This window comes from Syngnathus floridae, chromosome 2 (genome assembly GCF_059516105.1).
Source record: "Syngnathus floridae isolate MCC-2025c chromosome 2, RoL_Sflo_1.0, whole genome shotgun sequence".
In the NCBI taxonomy this organism is placed as follows: domain Eukaryota; kingdom Metazoa; phylum Chordata; class Actinopteri; order Syngnathiformes; family Syngnathidae; genus Syngnathus; species Syngnathus floridae.
Window position 1 is genome coordinate 6388083 of NC_142414.1, and position 14952 is coordinate 6403034.

The window sequence follows — 14952 nt, forward strand, 5'->3', positions numbered from 1 at the left end:
CATATGTACCCCAGCACCCATCTCCCAGCATTTTCTAACTATAGCCAGACCGACACACGCCCTTAGCATCAAAATGTTGCTTTTGACAACCCCCCTTCACACAACCCTCCATTCCCCCTTTTGATGTTCAACAAAGTGACTGTTTAATCATTAAAAATGGACTCTTATGACAAGTGCTCATTTTCTTCCATTTAGTCACTATTATGCCCCTTTTTAATGAAGGAGATGAGTGAGGATGTGGCTCAGACTAAATTGGAACCATCTCCTGGTGTCACAGAAGGAGGACGAGAACGTATGTGGGAATGGCAAAAGAGGATAGAGGCAGAGGGGTAAAGGCGGAAAGTGGCATTTCTAAGACGGTGGCTGGTGGAGGGCAGAGGGAGGGCTGAAAAGTGAATGAAAACAATCCCTAATTGCATAATTTCCTTCGTTTGAGAAAATATGCAAGAGTGAGTAAGCTTCAGATATGTCAGAGTGCGGCGTGCTGACGAGACCTGCGTGCACACAAACCGCTATAAATGCTTTTGAGGCCTGTACACGAGCTTGAATATGCACTTCCAGTGTTAAAAAAAATATTTTTTATGAAGGCAAACAACTGTGCAGTTTAGATTCCACTAGGTGGTGTTGACTGCTGATGAGAAAGCAGAATGTCCTCAAAAAGCAGATACAGTGGACTGGTGAATCTTAACTTATTCACTGCCATACTATAAACGTCAAATGTCTATTTTAACTGGGCTGGCACTGAATAGTGAATCTTAACTCATTCACTGCTATTGACGACTATAAACGTATTTTAACTGTGCTGGCACTGAATAAATTAAGAAGAAAAAGACCTCCACCACAAAGAAGAAGCAACCTGCCGATATATCCAGTGAGCAAAGAAAAACAAACACAATCATAGATTGTGATGTCATTTGCTCAGTAGTCTGATGGTGTGTGTGTCGAAGCTCTTTTTTTTAAGTCTTGCATACAGACAGACAGAGAATTACATAGACAACCAGCTCCTAATGAAAAGAGAACAATCTGCCCCTTTACCTTTTTCTAACTCTAATCCTGTGAGGAATGATGGAGGCCTGCTTGGAATGGTAGGGAGCTTCGCAGCCAAGGTGTGTCTCGGTACTAATGATACCGGTGGAATTCACAGAACCTGCTCCTAATGAAAGGGTTTCGGTTTCATACATTTTGCACTCATACACAAATAAACTTCCATGAGCATGTGTTTGCATAATGCAGTCCAAAACCTCAGGACAAAAGTACGTACAACTGCATCTGCACCAGACAGGAAAACAGGAAAAGGTGCTATAAGCACAACATCCTCATTTATTGCTGAAAATGCCCCGAGGCAGATCATAAATAGTATAGTGTTCATACAGGTCCTAAATACAGGTTTGTGCAGCGACAATAAAAGGTGCTAAAAGGTGCAAGGAATTCTACCTCTTCACTCCCAAATTCCTCTCTCCTCTTCCCCCACCCGCGTCTCTCTTAATTTCTCTCTTCCAAGTTCATCTCGGACTAATCTCTCATTCACTCCTATAAGCTTCTAAATCACAAGCTTGCCTTCCTTGTCCATTCTTTTGTTCTGAGCGCATTTTAAGAGGCAGTCTTTCCATTACTGTGAGAGATGTCAGGAGCTCAACTAGCTGAAGCGGACTCGGAGACAATGTCAGAGGAATGCCTGCGGGGCTGTGCTGCTTCTACTGTATATAGGATCTATTTCACAATCAACAGTGGAAGTAACCTCAGACATCAGGTGACAGCAACACAAAAACTACTCAGCTTGAATTCCATTCACAGTCGCAGGTGCCAAATATTTTCCAAGCGGCATTTTTATTGCTATTCCCTTTAGTCACATGGAAGTGACCATTTGGGTGTAAAGCCGTCAGGCCTTGTACTACTTTGGGCTACAGCTGGATGGCAAACATGACTGTCGGGAGAAGCAGGAAGCGACCGAGTGGGGCTTTGACATCTGAAGGAAACTCCTACAAATCTTACCACTCTGTGGTAGCCACGCTTCTTTCCTTGGCTGCGGTACGCCGGCGGCATCAGGCAGAGACGCAATGCGGCCGGACAAGATGGTCAGCTGGCACTGCGGCTGGCATGAAGTTGTTCTCTGCGGTGGCAGTGACAGAGAGCGGGACCCTGTGCAACGTCACAGACAACGGCAGGCTTTGCACTTTGCTATAATAAAGCAGGCGGGTATGTTCAGTGGTGAGCCACAGTCTCGGGGCTCCTGTATGGGTCAGAGCTTGCTATTATGAGAAGAATTACAGAACACACTGGACCTGATGCTCGGCGTCCTGCTTTTTGTTTACTTTGCTTTTCCTGCCTATGTAGCCTAGCAACTGTTTGCAACACCGAGAGTGAAACTTCTCAGAGGCTCTTCAAGTTTCTGACTGAGCCTTGAACATGCCTGAATGTACGTCAAGATCCCAAAACGAGTCCAGTTGATGGGGGTGTGGGCGGAGGGGACAGAGTGAAACCCGAGCCCACATTAAAGCACCTCCATCAGGTAGAAGATCAGGAGGAGGCACCCATTCTCTCAGTGTCTGCGGGGGTCTGGGCTTCTGGAGCCCAATCTCACCTCCATCTGGAAAGAGAATCTGAGGGTAGTCTGATGATTTGATAAGAGGCCATGCTGACTGACATGGTAACGGCCTCAAACCCCCATCTGAAAAAATAAATTTGGTAGATGCAAGCCTAGCAAAAGTGCTTTCTTATAAGGGTATGGGAGGGAAGGTTGAGGTATTAGGGTTGTTACACTACAATGTTTACTTTACTTTGAAAGTTTAGTACGCAAAACTGCGTGTACTGACACGATCACAGGGAGAAACTTGATAGACACATTTCATTCACCAAAAGCAACTCTAACACGTGCGTGTGTGTGTCAGACAAAATACGACCTTGCTAATTTCCTCCTGCAGCCCTTAGCCATTTCCGGATGTGGTAATAGCCCCGTGGCTCCATCGTCTGCTTGATGTCTTCTCAAGATGGCACCAAAGCCAGCGACCCTTCAGTTCTCACTCCTAAACCAACGAGCCTCGTCCCCACTCTCAGGCCCACACGTTCAACATTTCTCCATCTGGTCTTTATTGCCCACAGTTCATGTTATGTCCTTTAACTGATTTGCCCTCATAACACACTTACTCAGCTGGGGGAGAAGCACCTTTTGCGAAAGTTATGTTTTTATTATTATTATTATTATTAAAGCATTCTAAGATGGAACAGACCTTGATTTGTCATACAACAGGCGGCGAAAGTCACAAAACATTTTACGATCATCTGCTTGAATAGCGTAAGAAAAATTGATAATAAAGGCCTGGTTAGTGAACTTTACACCGTGGAAATAGATATTTTGGAATGTGAGCCAAATGTTTAAGTAGACCCTGGAGAGGTCTTATTGTCTTTCTCCAAATTGGTCCAAAGGCAAAAAATTTAGAACACTGCATTGCAAATGTGATTTAGTCTCACATCTTTAATTAGGACTCTGATTTCTTCCATTAGCATGGCCTTTTTACACATGAACAAGCAAACCACATCACTTCACCCAATTTAACCGAACGGACGAGTAGCTACAAACGGGATTGTTAGCTCTTGCTGTCAAGTGGACTGAGAGTGTTTGTTCTAGCGCAGCTGCAGCGTGATGCTTAATGCTCACTAAGTCCGGTCTCAGGAAGAACCAATCATCTTGTTGGCCAGGGTCTGTTTGCCGCCCCCCCGGGTCAGAAGGAGCCCCGGGACATTAGACACATTGGATACACACTGGGGAAAAGAGCTTTTTACAATGCTTGGTGGTCTGCTACTGATCTCCACCTAATGCCAAGCAGCTAAGTGCCAATTCTGAGCAGTGCCAAATGAATCCAGTCTAGAGGGAGATAGGAAAAACAACAATGATGACTGGATCGCGGTTTTAATGATTCCTTAAAGAAATACAAATGTCAGATCAAACAGTGTGCATAGGGGGAGGGGGGGGGGGGGTGCATGTGTGGGATATTCTCCATGCTGTGGGATTCTACCGCCTCCAGGCATGAATCTGAGGGCAATGAAGCAAACAGGGAAAAGTGATCATCAAAAAGGACGGGTTTGGAGGGGAATGGCCCACCTTTGGAGCCTCTGGGTGCGTTGGAGGTAGGTGGGCTGGGGGGTGGGGGTTTACTGGGAGTGAGATAGGAAAGACAGAATTTTTTTTTCTTCCCAGCAGAGGAGGACCACATTTGATAAGCTATTGAGGCAGTTATGACGGAATACTCTGAACTCCAAATTGCCTCTACTGGGCTGTAAACTGATTCAGTAAAAGCGTCTTGAACATTTAAACACTCCGTGGGATGCTCTGTAGAACATCATGGAAAGGGATCCGTAAGTAACGCTTAAATGACGATAGAGACGGTCGTAAATAAGCATCCAAGAAAGTGACACAGCTTGCTTAATGCACCCATGAAAAGTAAATAACATTTCACAGTTTCAATAAAGAGCTTCATATATTTGGGGATATTTATTGCCAAAACATAGCGTAGACCGTAAACAAGCTCCGAGATAGCGATTAACATTTCATGTGCTATTCATGCAACAGGTTATGATGCACTGCTAGCATAAGATAAGCAAATATGCTTTGTTATGATAGGGAAGAATGATATAGCGTCCAGCTGGGATGATATTGTATGTAAACATGTCCTCGCCCTGTTTATGGAAGTCTGAGAAGTGGAATATAAATGTGCTAGCTAGGTTAGGATCACTGGTTTCTGTAACAAAAACGTATGATGTGCTGTTCTAAACATTTCAACTTTAAGTCAGCAAAAAAAAAAAAAAAGATTCCCATCATTGCACTAAAATAAGCAGTGAAAACGTATTGAGTAAAGTGCTTGCAGACCTTCAGTAACTGGAAAAGAATCACACAGCTCATTCAGTATGAAATGTTACTTTGTGAGTCAGTGTGTGTGTGTGTGTGTGTGTGCGTGTGTGTGTGTGTGTGTGTGTGTGTGCGTGCGTGTGTGTAAACTTCCATTTGTCTGGGCGACGCTGGGAATAGTATCGGCTTAACGCTGAAAGAATTCAGGCCTCTCGAGCAAGGTCATGTGCTGATGTTTAGTAGGAGCTTTCTCAGGTCACAGATTGTGACTTTCAACCATCACTCACATTACCCCACATCCTTGAGTAGGCCAGTTAAAATGGCATAGCCCGCATTTCTCCCCCGGTTTGCTGTAATGACAGATGACAGCCATCTCGCTCGACTTACCTAGTTGAAGGAGAAGTCAAGCAAAATAGCTGCGAGGAAATACATGCTCTTCGCGTATACAAACTTGAGGTAGGCTCATTTGGAATTTTGAAGGCAAATTGCAATTGCAATTCTATAGCATACTAAATCAATTTTGACTGTCATGAAGTCAACAGCGGAAACCTTGTGGAAAAAAAATTGCGATATAGTGCAAAGAATATGAGAAAAGAAAACCTTACAGTTTACACAATTGACAAATTAACATTTCAACAAGCATGTTGCTAGACTAGATATAAAGAGCAAGACACACTGAATGTTGGATATGTAAGACATAGTATAAGGATGGGCTTAAAATTTAAGATTTGGGCGTGATGCCAGATTTGAGCAAACTGAGTGCTTAAATCGAACCAGCAGTGGTTAAGCAAACAGAGACTGGGACCCCTGAAGCGCACTGACCATATTGCACCTGCTTGGCTTGGCATCAGTTCTGCTCCTTGTTGAACAGGAATGCCAAAGTCAGCTTTGAGTCAGATCAGAGAAAGTCTACTTTGGTGACAGAGACTTTTCACAGTTCGCTTTTTGGTCACAAGATCATATGAATTTATGAAAATACTTAAATGAGTTACCGAGTTGCAGAACCACACACACTGCACAACAGTTAAATCGCATTTGGCCACGCCGCTCCGTGTTTCGGCGGGAGAGATAGTGTTGCACTGTCGATACCCCACTTGGTCGCTGACAGATGTTCAACAGCTCGGAAAGACTCAACTAAATGCCTGTGAGAAATATTTTAACAAGCTAACATCTGACAGTCAGATCACAGGGACAAAGAGGGTGTGAAAGATTATACTTGTGTTTAATAAAGAGATAGTCTGAGGCGCATTGCATAATTTTTGACATCCATGAGCTTGTAAAATAATTTTCACACATTTCCCCTTTGCTTCAAACTTGTAACGACAAAGGGGAATAAAGCACTTTTATGTAAATTTAATCCCACAACAGCTTGTCCACATCATTGCAGTTTTTTGGGGGTTTTTAAATTCACACCTGTTTTCAGATTTTCTTGAACCTAATTCTAAGCCTTTAGTTGTACAGCTTCTTTGGACTTATATTATTTTCTTGACATTTCAGTGTGTTGTCCATCCTTTCGTCCGTCCGTCCGTCCGTCCGTCCATCCAGCCATCCATCCACCCAAACTATGTCTTCGATTGTTCCCCAGTCAATTACAGGGCACAGACAAAGACGCACATTCACACTCACATCAACACCCACAGTAACTGAGCACGAATCGAAGGCCGGTATTTTGTGACTTCTCTGTTAAGGCCTTCTTCACTCCACAACCTATATAACATGTCCGGCACTGTTTTGATTGCTTTTTTCAAGGTCTTCCCAATTTTTGCAATAAACATTCCATAACACTTTGTATACACTCAAAGTCAAAGTCAAAGTCAGCTTTATTGTCAATTTCTCCACATGCCAAAGACACACAAAGAAACCGAAATTTCGTTCCCCCCTATCCCACGGTGACAAGACATGGCCCACAACAAACAAGTAAACTATTATAACAACAGCGTGCTGAATAAATAATGAATAAAAAACACAATAAATAAATAAATAAATAAGAGGAGCAAAAAAGGAGCGTACAGCAGACATTCCAGAAAATAGCGCAACAGTGCCGCACGCTACGCAGAAGGGGGTAGCGAGTTCAGGGTCCTAACAGCCTGGAGAAAGAAGCTGTTGGCGAGTCTGGTGGTGCGGGAGCGCAGGCTCCTGTACCTCTTCCCAGAGGGCAGAAGTGGGGAAGCAGCAAAAGACAAAGACCTGAGCACAACTTTAAGAATAAAAGAGGCAGGGACAGAGACAAGAAGTGATGTTTAAAAAAAAAAAAGGAGGGGGTGTAATAACAGTGGTTAAGTCCTGCTCTTTCATTGAGTAAATCTGGTCGGTGCTATTTCACAGTGTCGGAATCTCCTGAGGCCCAGATCAAAGAGTCGCCCAGAGACATGGCTTGTAGACAGTGCGAGGAACAGGTGACAGCTCTTCCACATATGGAGGCACTCACACACACACAAACACACACACGCACACACACTTGCACGCACAAACCCTCCACAGCATCAGCACACACATCTGGATGAGCACAGGCTGAGATCAGAAAAGCACGGCGTGACAGCTTCTTTTGTGTCCCGAAGAGCCTGTGGGGGGATGCCTTTCGGAGGAACTCTCATAAAACCATACATCTATCAACTGGGCTTGGAGAACCACTTAAAAAGAGTCAATACAGGATGCGCACATACCACACTAAAAATGCAGCAGCTATGACAAAGTGCATTCAGACGTAACAAGTCGAAGCACGACAGGCCTCGTGTGAGTTGAACGTTGATGAGACTGAACATGCACAGCTGACACAAATACAAAAGCAAAGGAAATGTGGTGCTGGAGTGGAGCCTCATGATGTATAGATTTAATATAGAAGGAGCCATATCTAGAAAATATGAACATAAATCTTACGCTAAACCTCCCAACACTTCCTCCTATAAATGGCCAGGCAATTATATTATAATTCCAACACACACTCACACATAACACACAGACACACACGCACGCACGCACGCACGCACGCACGCGCGCGCGCACACACACACACACACACACACACACACACACACACACACACACACACACACACACACACACACACACACACACACACACACACACACACACACACACACACACACACACACACACACACACACACACACACACACACACACACACACAAGCGCGCTAACAGAGGAACCTAGAAGGATTCAAGCTGCTCGACCAATAGTTGCAAAATGTGGGCAAAAGCAGGGGTTCAAACATCATTATCAAGAGCAGAAATTTAACCCGGGTGGTCTCTTAATGCAGCAATGTTTCCACTTGAGCGAGGTGTGGTTTGGAACGATCTTGCACATACCAGACACAAGAGAACAAGCTACACATTAAATTAGGTACACCTGTGTCATATCAAAAATGTTGCCTTTAGGAATAAAATATAAACGGCAGAGTCACGTTGCAATATAAGATGAATACGAACATTAGATTGCATTTTACCACCAATCTTGTTGAGTAGTTGTACCACTCTTCAATGACAGTTATTGCTTAAGGGTGATTGATTGTCAATCGGGTGTTTGGCAACAACGCTCAAACAGGTGGTGGGTTCATGCAGTAAATTATTAACGGTGCCTCAAGCGTGTGGCAATATTTTATTAAAATTGAGACTGGTAGCATGGCCACTTGCGCGACATGGAAATAAATTCTCAAATATAACAAAAGTCATGTGCACAAGTATCTAAATTGGCACCTGCAAAAATAATCATGGTGTTTAAATCTTGAATTGGTCTTGGAATTTTGGAAGTTCCGACAGTTTGCCAGCCCTTCAAGGTCTCATGGGTCAGTTTTGCAAATGTGATTGGATGATCGAGTCATGGGTGAGGCCTGTGCAACTGATGACAGTGAACTTGTGTTTGAAGTCACGCAAAGAAAGTTGGCGACTGAAAAAATATGAATGACATCATTGTTTGTTGAAGTCGCCTTAACGACAAAAAAAAAATAAAGCTGTTCGACCGTTAATTGACTGTGAAAATATATAACATAAATGGGAAGGACTGATGCAGGTATTTTAATTTCCTTTTCAATGTTTGACAATAAATTGAGTAGGCGATGTGTAAAGTACCAAATAGGGCTTTTGCTGCTTTATAAAATTAAAACAGTCCCACCTGAAGCATGGCCATTATGACCAATAGCTTTCGTTGTTTTCATAGAATATGAGAAGATTACACAGCACTATAGTGAGCCAATTATGCTCTTCACTAAAACACGCCTCGATCACCAACAGCTCCGTAATGATGATGGCTTAAACGCTTTCACCAATTCAGCTGTCCCGGCCATCTTGCACGGACATAAACATACTTGGCTGGTAAAGTCACATACGCACAAACCCACCCACGCACATAGGCACACTAACACTCAGCCACAGAAGCTGACAGAGTCAAATTGAATCCTTGTGGTAAATGCACAGAACATCCATCCAGCCACAAAGGGCCATCTGTGTGCGTGCGCGTGTGTGTGTCTTCCCAATGGGCCGCCATCCGCCGTCAGGTCAAGGATCGGCTTCAAGTTGAAACTCCCAAACAGTTGCAGAAGAACTACAAGTTTCAGCCCTCCTCATCTTCATCGCCTCAACATCCTTTCTCCAAAACGGCGTCACCTCTGACCCACTGCCAATTCACTACTGTCATTATGCAATTAACGCCAATTAAGTCATTTGGCTGTAAGAATATGTGTGCGCGTCTGTATGCATCTACGTGCACATGATTGCTGGTGTGTGTGTGTGTGTGTGTGTGTAGGTGTGTGTGTGTGTGTGTGTGTGTGTGTGCGTGTGTGTGTGTGTGTGTGTGTGTGTGTGCGTGTGCGCGTGCCAGTATGTGGATGTGTGTACATGCGCATGATGGGGCAATTACAACAGCACAAGGGAGCCTTTTGGAAGCGGAGAGCACTGCAATCAACCAATCAGCCTTCAGATGGCTTTGACATGAAAAGAGAGCGCGGCCTCTTCTAACCCTGCGGGTCAGCCCCAATTTACTCTATTTACCCACTCAGGAATGACTCTCTGTGTGTGATGAAGGAGACAGAGGGGCTGTGGGGGATTGGGTGCTCGAGGGCCTTGGGGTTGTTGGGCAGGTGAATTGTAGTGGGTAGGAGGGTGGGCTAGGTTTGGGGTGGAATGGGGTGGAAACTGGAGGGGGGACACACACACACAGGGAGAGGCCTTCAGGTTGTGTTTGCAAAGCGAAAAGGCCAGCATTTGGAGTCCATTTTCTGACAATTTACCCTTGGAGAGTGGCTCAACACACACACGCACAATATTTCCATATCTGAGACCACAAGATCAACAACGTGGATGCTAGTAGCAAGAAGTTCACAATGATAAAAGAGCTGGCAGTGTTTAACAAAATGTTTAAAAAAATGGTAATACAAACTTGATAATGATTTCCTGATGTCATTTCTTGAGGTTTTGATTACTGTGATTAAAATCCCCCACAGCATTTCCAATGAAAAGTGCATGCATATGTACAGTATATTCAACCTGAGTTACTTAATGCAATTCTAAACTCATTATTAAAAGGTTTATACACTATGTGGAGACATTTGTAATATTTAGAATGAAATGTTAAATTCAGTATTGAATTTGAGTATTGTATTCATTCATAGTAGCAGTAGTAACAGTAGCTGTTTTGATTTTGAAGCATCAAATACATTAGAAAGGTTTCCACATACCCTCTGCAATGGATTAGTCATTGCTGGTTGGTGCATTAAATGTTTTTTTTTTTTTTTTTTGGTAATTTTGAGATGTCCTGCTTTGTGAGCAGTCATTGAATGCACTAATAAATGAACAATATTACGAAACAAAAGTTTTCATTTCTTAAATTCACATTGCTTCTTTTCTAGAGGCAACACTAAATTAATAAAAAAACTACTGAGATATAATTTTATAAAATAAAATCTATTAAAATTAATTTCCAAAATATTTATTTATAGTATGTAGAGCCACAAAACAAAGTTAGTGAGCAAAATTGGCTAAAAAACAAAACAAAACAAAAACAGAATCCGACATCCAGATAGTGCTGTCACAGTGATTATCAAATTTCCCTTGATGCTGGAATAAATCAGGTTTTTGTTTACAAACAAAGAAAAAAAAACATTGTTTTCCTTTTCTCCAATTCGTCACAAGTCAACCCGTATTGATTTTACAAGTGAACAAGCCACTGTTTGCATTTGTTTTTGCACAGAACAAGCTGAGCCCCAGATCAACACCCCAGCTGTGAGGTCTGGTGCCAGGCCTGGGCTGCACACCAGTCAACTAAACAGGACCAGTCATCTCTTCATCACACCAAACAGCCTCCTGGCTACACACTAAGGGGAGGCAGAAAAACTAAAAGCAGACAGAGAAACTTCAAGACAAAAGAGAGTCAGTATTTCCACAGCTCACAGTCAATAGTATCACATATCTAAGGAGAGGAGATTCGAACTAGCCTATATCTTCTCTGTTTGTGTGTCTTAATACAAAACTGTCCCGCTTCAGGGGCTCTGAACGTGCACTTTAATCAAGACAAGATGGCTCTGCCACAGGAAGTCCTCCAGCAAAGGACAGGAAACAGCAACGCAAGGGCCACATCATTAGTCTCGCCCGTTCTCTCCAACGCCCCGCAGCCAAGAAGAGTCCTGGACACCAAGAGAGGGTTGTGACCTATGGCATGTCTCGATATCTGCTATTAGTATGCGTGGAGCCTGCGGGCTGGAATTAATAACTGATCTGTTTATTGAATTGTGAGCATTCAGCAGAGTCAAGTGACGGTGTGGTCTTTTGAGCTAGAAGACCAGTAAGTACGAGTTTCAGATCTATCTCTGCAGCTTTCTGTTGCCATACCCTCGCACAACATACACAAACATCTTTCCAAAAAGCTAAAGCAGCAATCTGCCCACCACATTCTCATCGCCCTTTTCTGTTCTGCAAGCCATCAAGGCTAAAGACGCTAATTTCTGTTGATAGCTTACAGGTGGCCGCTGCAAGGTGAACCACATCCAGTGCGCTGGCCTCGACAGACACATGCATATGGGCATGCCTCTACATACGCTGACAGTAAAACCAATCCTTTTACAAACCCAAACATCAAAGACAGAAACACACGCCAAGTTAAAACATCCACAGTAAAACATTATGCACTCTTGTAAAGTCTGAAGAATTTCCAACGAATGGTCAGAGTCTGTTCCAAGAGTGGCAAGATTCCAGAAGGCGACAAAGCACTTTCTTGAATTTATTTTTTCCACATTTACGATTAAGTTCACCAGTATAGTAGTGGGATCTGTAGTATTAGTCCACAGGAACAAAACAAACAAAGAACTCTCTTACAGTTCAATTGGCAGAGTGTGATGTAACCGTTCTAAAATAATGTGAGATTATGTAAAATGACGTCTGGGGATTTATAATGTATATCCCACAATTTGCAGATTAACTCTGAAAGGTTGTCCTCCGTCAAAACATGTCACATTTAATCTGGAGAGGCAAGTACAAACACACTACACGCACAATGCACGATATTGTATTTCCTGCCTGGTGTTGATATTTAACATTCATTTCGACTTAGTATTTAGTGTTTATGGGTTGGAAACAATGTGGTGTCATTCTGGGGGTGTGGCTTAGCTCGAGGCAAAAAGATCCAGGGCGCTTGCTTGAAAACGCAGGTTAGCATATTTTTTATTTATTTTTTCACATAGGAAAGGATGCAGAAAAACGATAATTTGAGTGAATATGTGAGTAAACTCACTATCCACGATTTCTAAATGTTTTAGTTACAATTTCAAACTGGGTTAACATCATGGAAGAAATTTTTAAGAATTTCATTTACTATGTTCAAGTTTTCAGCACTTTTTCTGTTAAAATTTAAAGTGTTGCGAGTCTGAAAAGTTAATAAACATACTTAATGACATTTAAACAACACATTGCAGTTTGTATTTTAAACTGTTTTGACGCCTTTTACCGCTAAAGGAATATCAGCCAAGACTACCGATTTTACTGTCCTGCTCTTTGGAAACAAAACTACTGATGTCATCTCGTCAACTCTTTTTTTTTTTTTTTTTTTTTTTAAATGAAAACCAGTGGAAAAAAACTCATGTAGATTCCTGAACAACACATAGGCTTCATAAAAAATAAAAACCTTGCCATTGCTTTTGCCCAGACAGTACCAGAGGGTATAATCCTGAATGAACGACGGTTCATTATCTTCTTTCATCTTTAAGTTTGCCTGACATGTACACAAACAAGCATGCAAACAAGAAAAAGACAACGTTTGAGGAAAGAGATAATCCTTGTCGAGGCGTGCAGGTAATGAGGGTAGGACCTCCTCACATGCATCTATTTGGGGATTACACCAGCACTTTGATACACCTCCCTGTAATTGCTTGTGTACATTTGTAGCGTGCGTGTGTGTGTGTGTGTGTGTGTGTGTGTGTGTGTGTGTGTGTGTGTGTGTGTGTGAGTGTGTGTGTGATTCCCTTTGTTGTTCTGTCTGTCAATCTAGTTTGTTACACTTAATCCCGAGGATGACACCCTCAATCCTGTGTGTCAATCTGAGCCTTTGTAGCGGCACTCAGGCAAGGAACTCGGTTTAACACTTGTGCACGCTCTCCATTTTCAGAAATACACACGTAGACACACACACTTGTGTTTGTAGGTGTGCGCATGTGTCAGGTAACACACCAAAGCGGATCACAAAAAGAACAAAGCATTTTTGTCTGTCAAGAAGTACAAACAACTACACCACATCTGTGTGTGCGTGTGTGTGTGTGTGTGTGTGCGTGTGTGCGTGTGTGTGTGTGGGCAGACAAGTGATGAGGGAGTAAGAGCAGCAGGAAAAGAGCATCGCAAAGCACTCTGATTGAGAAACCCACAAAAATTTATTTCAGCATTCATTTTCATGATCATGATGATCTCCATTGTTCTTCAAACGTCCCCCCTCCCACACTCAAAGGGAATGCGAGAAATATACACAATACATCTTTCATCAGATTTTAATACTGCTTCTGCTTGGCCACCAAAAAGATTTTTTATTCCTGCAAGCTTGCACAAGGGAAGGAAATACCTTATGTGTGCACAGGTACTAAAAATCCATCAAATATTCTGCATTGCAATCACAACAATGCAGATAGGCCACTCTGGAATGACATGGAAGATCCAAAGAGACAGAATAGCAATCATCCGGCCACGGCTTGTTTCCTAGTTTAATGGGACGCGCTCAGCTGTGTGCATGTGTAAAAAATGCAGGAGCAGGCACGAAGACGCACACATGCGCACAAACAAATTATAGCTAAGCCACTTATTACCTAAGCAAGCAGAGTAGTACGAAAGGAATGCCTGCTGAGAAACAAACTAGTTCCAGACATGAGCGTTGCAACAAGAGGGGGAAGGAAAAAAAAAAAAAAACGGAATGTTCACACTCGCAAGCAGACGGTGTGAGAGAAATAACAGTGTAAAAATAATTAGAAGGTTAAAACAACATAAACACATGTTTGAGTGCGCAGTTCATTTGCACTGCTGAGCAGACAGTAAACTCGCTCATAAAATGTATCGAAGTGCCATGATGGAGTGCTAAGGATGAGCAGATCCATTCACACTTAAAGAAGTGCATCGTGCCTTTTACAACTGGCTCAAGTTACACAACTACACGCCTGTGGTAAAGTTAATATTGTTAGCTAACTTAATTTCGCCTACCACTTCTAATTAAAACGAATTGTAATCCCTCTGCAAGTTGTCAAGGATAGACTGGTGCACTTTAAATTGCTTTATTAAACAAATGGTAACAAAATAAACACAAGCATATTCTTAGATAACTTGCCAAAGGTGTCACACACACAAAGTGGCTAATGGCCAGTTACTAGCCAAATCTACAATCTGGTTCTCTAATGTCTTTTGAGGGCACACAAACATTCAAAGTCACGGACATATTATGTAGAATGTAAGAATGTGTGTGTTGGTAACCACAAGAAGACAAAAATAATAATAATACCTGCACCACACATTTGTATATTTCAAATTTGTTTTATGATGTAAATAATAGACGAAATATTTTATTACTGGTTCATGGATTTCACCGATCTTTACTACCCGTCCACCAGAGACCTCTCGAAATTGTTCGCAG

General features: G+C 42.5%; 1 protein-coding gene across 6 annotated transcripts in view; it reads right to left on the minus strand.

Moving 5' to 3' along the window:
- Nucleotides 1–14952, minus strand: part of LOC148401394 (ERC protein 2-like) — a 118437-nt gene that overhangs the window by 5878 nt on the left and 97607 nt on the right. The window contains exon 16 of one of the 6 annotated variants that reach the window (XR_015853178.1): nt 1993–2139. The exons of the other annotated variants lie outside the window; for them this stretch is intronic. The gene's annotated coding sequence lies outside the window, so the exon portion shown is untranslated. The remainder of the gene's footprint in view (nt 1–1992; nt 2140–14952) is intronic. 6 annotated transcript variants of the gene reach the window in all.